Below are 10,119 nucleotides of genomic sequence, written 5' to 3'. Positions count from 1 at the left end.
ATACCCCAATAAATTTAAATTAAAAATAGGGATAAAAACAAAGCACTATGAACCAAGGGAAGAAACAAATGATAGAAAAGGACCCACAAATATAAATAGCTATATTTTTCTAAATACAAAAATAAAGAACAGCTTTAAAATATGTGCAGAGAAGAAATTAAAGATTAAGTATTTTGAAAACTGAAAATATAACAATTTTAGAAATTTTAGAAACTTGAATATGTGAAGCAGGAGATGTGATACAACTAAATAGAGATTAATAAACAAGAATCTGTATGAGGAAATTAATCAGAATATAGCTGCAGTGTGTTGAATTAGGTCCTCAAAAAGATATGCCCAAATCCTAACCCCTGGTATCTGTGAATATAACCTTATGTAGAAATAGAGCTTCTTTTGTGTGTGGATGTGATTAAGTTAACAATTTTGGTATGAGATCATCTTAGATTTCGACTGGGTCCTAGATCTGGTGTCCTTACGAGAAAAAGGGGACGAAGATTTGAAACGCAGACACAGAGGAGAAGACCCACAGACACAGACAAGAAGCTCCCAACTCCCAGATTCTCCTCAAGGAGTTAAGGATTTAGACCTCACAAAAGTTTAGGCCCCAACTTTTAAGAGCCCCATCAGAGGAGTGGGCTTGGAAAGCACCTCGCTCCAAAGCCTCGTGTGCAAGAGACCCACAAGGTTATGTCCTACAAAAAAGCGGTTCCTAGCGGGCGCGTGAGCATTCACCAAGGCTCAGCACAGAGGAAGAAGGCAAAATCACCCAACTCCCAGTTTTTCTCTGAAAGAAGGATATCTGCCTGTTTTAAAAGCTTGTATGAAGGCCAGTCTTTCAATACAGCAGATGCTAGCATATGGCTGCAATACTCCCCCCAAAGCTAGGGAGGACGGCACACATATCTTGCCTTTTCCCTCCAGCCCACTTTAAATTGCCAGCATCTGACTGAAAGTTTCTGGTACACCTGCGTGCGCTGCAGCTTCCACAGCTTCCACCCAAGGGATGTGTCTCTGGGTCACCTGGCTTTGGTAACCCAAGGGGCTTCCGTTCCCAAGTCCCACAGCACAGAAAGCAGAGAAATTATTCCTGACAGACTATGTCCCAAGGCTTAGAGCAGAGGGAGCAGGCTAAACCACGCATCGCCCAGTCTTTCCCGGAAAGAGGTTGATCTGCATGCTTTAAAACCGGCTGCCTGAAGGCCAGGCTTCTAATGCAGCAGGCACCCAGCGCTGGCTGCAGTCCTCCCCTGGACTGGGAATTCCATGTTCTCCCTCCACCTGACCCTGTAATAAAACTAAGCCAGCAATACCTCCCTGAAAGGGGTTTGTATACATATCTGGTGCCACAGTGTTTGCAGGTCCCGCCTGAGGGCAGACTCACCAGAATGTCCACTCTGATGGCCGGTGGGCCTTGCATTTATGGGTCTCACAGGACTGTAAGAAACAAAAAAACTCCACTTCTTAGCAGGTGCCGGAACACCCCCTCCTCCATAGCTATCCACCCTGAGTCAGCACAGAGGGAGCAGGCAAAATAGCCACCTCCCTATTCTCCAAAGGGACTTAAACACATACTTTCCCAGCTGATACCCGAGGGTCCAGCTTCTTCTAATCAGCCTGCATCTGGATGCTGACTGCGATCCTCCCCTTTGGGACAATGATGTGTCTTGCCACAACCTAGACTATTGGGTGCCACTGAAAACAAAGAAGGACATTTAGACCATCATAAAAGTTTGAGAGACAACTAGGAGCTTGGGCCAGGCTGGCCAATGAGATTCTTCTCCTATATCAAGACTGGGAGAGGTGGCTATTTTATGTGATGCATAGGAACCAACAGAGGCAGTCAAGAAAAAAATGAAGAAACAAAGAGATACCAAATAAAAGAACAAGATAAATGTCTAGAAACAGAAATTAATAAAAAAGAGTAAGTGATTTACCTGATAGTTGAAAATAGCAGTCATAATGGTGCTCACTGAGGTCAGAAGAGCAATGAAAGAACAAAGGGAGAATTTCAGTGAAGAGATGGGAAATATTTAAAAGTATCAAACAGAAATCACAAAGCTAAAAATAAAATGACCACAAAAATTCAGGAGAGGGGTTCAACAACAGACTAGGTCAAGTGAGAGAGAAGATAAGAAATTTGGAAGACAAGAGTAGAGTTCTTCCTCTTTCCTTTTTTAACTCCTTTTCATTGGCTGCACTGGTTCTGGATTGCCGCCAACAGTGCATGAGGGTTCCTTTTCTCCACATCCTCATCAGCACTTGCTGTTTGTTGATTTATTGATGAGCACCATTCTGGCAGGTGGGAGGTGATATCTCATTGTGGTTTTAATTTGCATCTCTCTGATAATCAGTGACATTGAGCATTTTTCATATGTTTATCGACCATCTTCTTTTGCCTATTTCTTAATCGGATTGTTTGTCCTCCTGTTGTTGATTTGTGTAAGTCCTTTCTTTAGAGACTATTTAAAAACTCGATTGAAGGCATTACAGAAGACAGAACAAATAGAGAAATGTACCATTCTTAGAGATTCTATCAATCAGCATTGTATACATGTCAGTTATCTCCAAATTAATCTATTAATTATATTCATGCCCAATACATGTCCAACAGATTGCATTATGGAATTTGACAAGATATTTCTAAAGTTTATATAAAAGTGTCAAAGGATAAAAAATGCCAAGATACTTTTGATGAGAAGTGAGAGGGTACTTGCCATGATTTATGAGAGGGACTCCCCAAAAAACTGAATGTTTTTCTGGAGGGTGGTCCCCTTGTCATACAGGGTTCCCCCGCCAGGAGAGTGTTCTAGGAACTCATCTGTATCAGTGCACCAGCCGGCATTGTTGTAAGAGGCTGGGTTTGGCTTCAGCGAATTTTTTTTGAAGACCCTTTCAATGCAATTGCTCATTTCATGATGGGTGACTTATGAACACACCTGTCCACACTGCACTGAGTTTTCAACAGTTTTTGACCAATAAAGGCATAACCCCCAAGCCCTACCCCTCGCTGTTCACCTGATCTTGCCCTGAACAACTTTTGTTGTTGTTGTTTCTCTGCATGAAAAAAGTCATCAAAGAGAAATGTTTTTGCTGAAGCAGAAGAGGTGAAACAAAAAATGGCAGAAGCACTAAAAGGCATCAAAATCAATGAGTTCAAAAACTGTGTTGAGCAGTGCAAGAAACATCTCAATTGGTGTATCACATCAAATGGAGAGTACTTTGAAGGTGACTGAAATATATACATGTAAGTACACAATTTTTTATAAATAAATTGTTTTTTGGGTTCCCCCTTGTGTATTAAAGCTATTGTAATCAAGACACAAGTATTCACTGAGACATAGATATAACAACAGAACCTAAGAGAAGGACCAGAAAATAAACCCACACAGAGGTGAACACTTGCTATATGATAAAGTAGGTGTTACTTTATTTCATTCAAGAAGAGATGGACTTTTCCATTAAGAGCGCTGGGGCAATTGGTTAACCGTGTGAAGAGAAATGAAATTGGACTCCTGTTCACACCATTCACAAAAATTAATATGAGGTGAATTAAAGACCAATATTTTTCTTTAACTTTTTTCCACTTTATTATAACTATTTTTAGTAATATAATTATTAAAATACATGCAAGTTATCCACTACCTTGTAAAACAATAGCTTATTTATCTAATTTTTGAAAGGCAAAATTCTAAAACTCTTAGAAGAAATTATTGGAGAATTTGTTCATAAGTCTAGGGTAGTATATCAGTCTAAATCCAATCAGAGAAACAAAACCACTAGAATGTGGAGTGTGTGTGTGTGTGTGTGTGTGTGTGTGTGTGTAAAATAATCTGTTCCAGGAATCTGTCCATCTTGCCTCCTTGTCTTCCCATATGATCCTTGAAACTTGAAGTCCACAGGGCAGGAAGTCAGGAAGAAAAGATGAATGTGGCATGGAAGAAGCAAGAACAAGCTGGAACACACAGGGACAAGCCGAAGGTCATGGGGCAGATTTCTATCTGTGTCAGTTCTTGGTGTTTCTGACCTAGATGGTAGGCATGTCCTCCAGAGGACAGGGTTCTTTGTCACAGAAATAAACACAGTCACCTGACTAAGAAGTAAGAGAGGCTAAAGAAAGATCTGGGAGGAGATGGCCTTTGAGGCAGTGGATCAGAGATAATGTCTGGGCTACAAAATGCTTGCTTCACTTTTGCCCTTCAAGTCTCCCACAAGGGTCGCTAAGTGGAAATATATACAAAAGGGAATTCTGGGAAATGTAGCTCAGCCTAGCCAAGCTAACAGTACAAAGCTTCCCAGAGACAGGAGTATTTTTCTTAAAAATACAAAAAGAGCAGTTGTAATAGTACATATTTAATTTTATTCAAGAATAAATTATAAGCAGCATATTTTCAGAACTCTTTAATATTTGAGAATATTTTTATTGATATCACATATTATTCAAATTCTAGATATGTAGAAAAGCCTTGGTTTACATTTTATCTCCCTGAACTCTCTAAAAGTTGTGCTGTTTTTTTTCCTTAGTGTTACTGAAACAAAAGCAGAAAATCATGAATGTTTTCGACTCCCTTTTAGGAAACATTAATTTTTTGTGTGTGAATAATTTATAGTTATTTATTCTTTGTCCTTATAGCCTAAACCTTTTGTCAAAAACACAGATGTGGTTTTTGTGACAGAGATCATCAGTAACCTACCAGTATCCACTCCTTTTCTTTTTTACCAACAGAAATTAAATTTTGTGTGAACTGTAATGTTGTTCCTAGCAAAAGAAAAAATTCTCAGCCTTTATTGCAGTTAGAGGTAGTCATGTAAGAGTTTGGTGAGTAGTCCAATAACACATGAAGATACATGAAGAGAGGTTCTGCTTTCCTAATATATCTTGTCTTTAACACTTCATTATTCCTGCTCTTGAAACAGGAATGAGACATTGGAGGTAGAGCTGCCTTCCTATGACTACTCATTCTCCATTCTTGTTCATTGGCAATATGTCAAAGAATAATACAATCAAAAACCTCTCCCCTAATTTAAACTTCGGTGCACTTTAAACTCAATTGTGCATCAACATGTAATAATAGAATCAAACAAGTAATATATGCAGAATAGTGTTAACAAGGGCTATGAGAAAATAATATCAGAATATGGAATTCCAGGAGGCTGGATTAAACAGAATGTTGGAGAATGCTTCATTGATGAGATGACAGTGGAGTAATGACAAAAAAAAAAAAAAAGTATGGCCATGCAGTTATTAGAGGAGGAAAAACAGGTAGCAGTGAGGAAAAACCAAGGCAAGGGCTTGAGGCAGGAACGTGCCTCCTGTATTTAAGGAACAGCAAGCTCCTAGTCTAGCTGAAGTTCAGTGGGAATGGGGAGAGAGGAAACAGGATGGCAATTAATGTAGGGCTTTTAGGTCACTGTTATTTGGCATTGACTTTGAGTGAGATAGAAAGCCACTAGAGGGTTTAAAACAGGAGAGGGAATGTTCTCATTTACATTTTTAAGCTTTCTTTTGTATTTAAACATTTCATTTTGATCTAATTTTAGACTTAGAAAAATTGCAATAATGGTTGCTTTTTTTTTTTTTTTTTTTTTTTGCTTATATCCTTTATCCCATTTCCCTTAATGCTAACACTTTACATCAAGGACAGGAAAATAACATTGGTACAATACTATTTAACTAAAATACAGACTTTATTCAAATTTCACTTTTTTTCACTTTTTTTTTTCTGTTCCAGAATCTCATTCTAAGCCCTATATCATGTGTAAGTCTTCTTTTATTCCCTCCTCTCTTGCGGTCTGCAACAGCTCTTCACTCTTTTCTTCATCTTTTATGACGCTGAGACTTTGAAAGAATACTAATCAGTCATTTTGTAAAATGCCTCTCAATTTGGGTTCATCGGATATTTTCTCATGCTTGGAGAAAATCAGTCAGTTTGGGCTGCTACAACAAAATACCACAGACTGGAGGGAATAAACAACATAAATCGCTTTCTCATCATTTTGGAGGCTGAAAGTCCAAGATCAACGTTCTAGCTGATTTGGTTTCTGGTGAGAGCTCTCTTCCTGGTGTGCAGATGGCTGTATTCTATGTTCTCTCCTCTCATGGCCTTTCTTCGATGTCAAATGCTAGTTTTTCAGTGCATTCACGATGGTGGTGGTGGTGGTGGTAGGGACACTCTAATGACTCATCTGAGAGGACACTAATCCTATTGGATCAGGGCCCCATCCTTCTGATCTCATTTAACCTCAATTACTGCCTTAGAGCAAAACTGCGGGGTTAGGGCTTCAACATACAACGTTTAGTAGTGACACAAACATTCAGCCTGTAAGAGAAAGGTTTTGTATTTTTGGAAAGGCTACCACACACACAGTCTTCCTCTCTGTATTTATATCAAGGGCTTCATGATATTGACATCTTATTATTGGTGATATTTACCTTGATCATTTGGATAGCTTGGTGCCTGCTAGGTTTCTCCACTCTAGAGTTACTGTCTTTCTTTATAGGTACTAAGTATCTTTGGGGAGATATTTTAAGACAGCAAATCCTTTCTTAAACTTGTGTCACTCATTTTAGTATTCATTGGTGATTCTTGTCTGCAAAAGCTATTACTGGGGCATTTGCAGTGATGATTCTCTATTTCCCCTTTCCATTTATATTTATTAATTGGAATTCTACTGTAAAGAAGAGCTGTCCCTTCTCCACCATATGTATGATTTTTATATTGGTATAGACTCACTGGGTATATTTTATTCTAAGGATTAAAGTAAAATACCATTATTATTTATTGTTGTTAAATTATTCCATCTTTGGACACTAGATCTTTCAGATCAGCTCCTCTGTTTTTGGTAAGCTTCCATCTTTTTTAGAAGCATTTCCTTACCTTCTGAAATCACAAGATAATCTAGCCTCACTTTGTATTTTCCTTGCCCCAGCCTGCCGTGGAAGCAACTTCTCCAGAGTCCTGGTTCCTTATGTTGGATTATGGTGTTTAGAAACCAAGATCTGATGCTAGGTGTGCTCACTGTTCTGGAGTATCACTGCTGTTAGGCCCTCTCAGTGAACAGAGTAAGGAAATATATGAATATATTCTAATCCATCCATACAGCCATATGTACATTTCTTAATCTGTTTGAATGTATAATTTAAAAAAACCATGAGTTTATACTGATGTTCCTTAGTCTAATTCAATGCTACAGGGTTTATTTTAGCCTTCCTCCTTTCCCTATGTCTTCCTCCAACAGTGAGGAACCTGGCTCTCATTATCTATAAAACATGAAATTACGGTCCAATTCTAATCTACAGGTAAAGGTAGTTTTAGGATTTGCTAATTCATACTCCTGTGAGAAACACTTTTTTACTGACATTACAGCATTTAAGTCTTTAGCTTTTTACTACCACGTGAAGATACTACTTTCTATGTTACTTAGGTTATTTTCTTTTCCATTCCTTAAGTGTCATTACTTTATTCTTTTGTAATACATTTACTTTCATTTGTACTTGCATTCCAGTTTGACTTTCCCATTACCTGGTTAGTTTTAATCACTTATTTACGTGAAGTGTATGCAAGACTGTAAAGTTCAGAGAAATATTACTCTACATCATCCATATTAACCTATTCCTCTCTTCTCTTTCCCTTAAGTAGTCAGTCTCATTGGTTTTTAAATTTATCCTTCCTGTATTTCTTTTGCACAAATAAAGATATCTATGTATATTCTATTTTTTTCTTTCTACGAAGGGTAGCATGCTGTGGACTCTTTGTGCTTTGCTTTTTTCATTTTATAGTATGTCTTGGAGATCATTATGTATCAGTTCATAGAGCTCTTCCTTATTCTTTTCTTATAGCTACTTAGTATTCTACTTTGTGAACATACCATGATTTTTCAACCATTCTCCTATGAATGGGAATTTAGGTTGTTTCCGATACTTTGCAACTGAAAACAATATTGTAATTAACAAACTTCTGAATATACCTTTTCACATTGTTGGAGGCGTGTCTTCAGGAGATTCTTAAATTGATCGAAAGGTCAATGTGTCATTTTGGCATTGCCAAATTTCCCTCCAAAAGAATTGTAACACATTGCAGTCCAATCAGCAATGTATGAACAAACCTCACAGCCTTGCAAGCAGATGCTGTCATTCTTAAATCTTTTCCAGTCTGACCAATAAGAAATGGTATGAGTGGTTTTAACTTGCACATATCTAATTTTGAATTCTTTTGAACACTTTCGTGTTTGAAGGTCATTTTTGTATCTTTTACGGTGAATTGTCTGTTCATGTACTTTTCCCATTTTTGTACAGGGTTTTTGGTCCTTTCCCCTCCTTACACTTTTAACACAGCTCACTTGGCTATTGTGCCAAGTACAGGTTGTAGAGCACTGGTGGAAGCAGAGAGATGGCTGTTTCAATCCAGATAATGCAAGATTATCACAATAGAGGTGGTGAGCAAGTCAGACTCCAAATATAATTTGAATGTGGGCCAAGAAAATTTCCTACCAGTCTCATTGCAGGATATAAGGGAAAAAGGAACCAAGGTGGACTTCAATTGTTTCTAATTGTACAAGTGGAAGCCTGGACTAGGATTTATCAGCTGAGATACAGAGATCTTGGTTGACACACATTTTGGGTGTGAATGGTAATTGGAAGCTGGGGTTTGGCCTGTGTTAATTTTGATGCCCATTAGACTTCTATGTGGAAACGTCAAGAAGGCAGTTAAAGATACAGTGTTGGAGTTCCCAGATACAAGCGGCATTTTGATCCATGAGAAATAGGTAAGATCATCATGAGTGAGTATAGCTGTAAAAACTCCAACATTACTAGATCATGAAGGGAAGGAATCAGCCAGAGACTAGGGAGAAGCAGCCAATAAAGCAGTAGGAAAACAAGAACATAGTGTCAGAGACAGAACAGAGAAAAAGTTTCAGTAACAGACTGATAAAATGGCAATGACTGTAAGATAGCAACTGTTGGAGACTTTGGAAAAAAACAGCTTTAGTAGAGTTGCAAAAATAAAACCCTAATTTAAGTGAATTTCAGAATGAAGAGTAGGAGGAGTTTGAGACCATTGGCATAGACAAATTTTGGGAATTTTGATGTAAAGAATTCAAGACACATTTTGCATCATAAAATATGAGAATATGAGTGCCTGAGGACTTCATGAGCAGTAAAATCTTAGTAATAGAGAAATGAATACTCGAAAGGAAACTAAAACAAATGGTAAAGAAATGAAATGGAAGATGGATACAATATCTTTAGGATAATTTTAGTTGATTTAACAAACACTGACCTATTAAGTAAGGACTATTCAACAATTTGTCAATACAACTCACTTAGTATTTTCTTCCGATCCTCAAAATTCATTTTTCCAATTTTTAGATGTCCTGACATGAGCCCACGGTTTTGTGTATACTAAGTAATGTTATCCAAACCTATGACTTTAAATGTAAATATTTACTGATAGTCTTTAATTATGTATCCCTGGCCCCAACAGTTATATCTTAATATTTTAGCTTAATGGGAATATAAAGTTTTGATTTAGCATTTTAGCTTGCTGTATTTTCTAATTTTCTGTAACATACCTGTACTGCTTCTTTAATAATAAAACATTTGAAGGTTTTCAAAGGAGGTTATAATTCATGAAACTATATTCCTACTGATGAATAAATTCAGATAAATGAAGGCTGACAACTGATCACTGGATCTAGCTACGTGCAGGAAACTGCTGTCCTTGACAAAATCCATTTTGATCGAATAGTAGGAATACAACCTGACTGGCATAATTTGGCAGTTCCTCAAATGTTCAACAAAAAGTTAGGATATGACCTAGCAATTACACTCTTAGGTAGATACTCAAGAGAACTGAAAACATATGTCCACACAAAAACTTGTACCCAAACATTCATAGCAACATAACACCTAGTGGTCAGAAGTGTAAAACAACCCAAATGCCCATAAATAAATAAAGTGCGCTATATATCCATGCAATGGAGTATTACTCAGCAATTAAAAAATAAAAAAGTACTAAAACATGCTAGAGCATGGATAAGCCTTGACATTAGCTAAGTGAAGGAAACAAACTAGTCACTAAATATTTTTAATGATTCACTGCATGCATATGAATGTCCACA

Source organism: Pteronotus mesoamericanus, unplaced genomic scaffold, assembly GCF_021234165.1.
Source record: "Pteronotus mesoamericanus isolate MK-2021 breed Mesoamerican mustached bat unplaced genomic scaffold, CSHL_Meso_final scaffold_99, whole genome shotgun sequence".
In the NCBI taxonomy this organism is placed as follows: Eukaryota; Metazoa; Chordata; class Mammalia; order Chiroptera; family Mormoopidae; genus Pteronotus; species Pteronotus mesoamericanus.
This window is presented reverse-complemented; position numbering follows the sequence as displayed.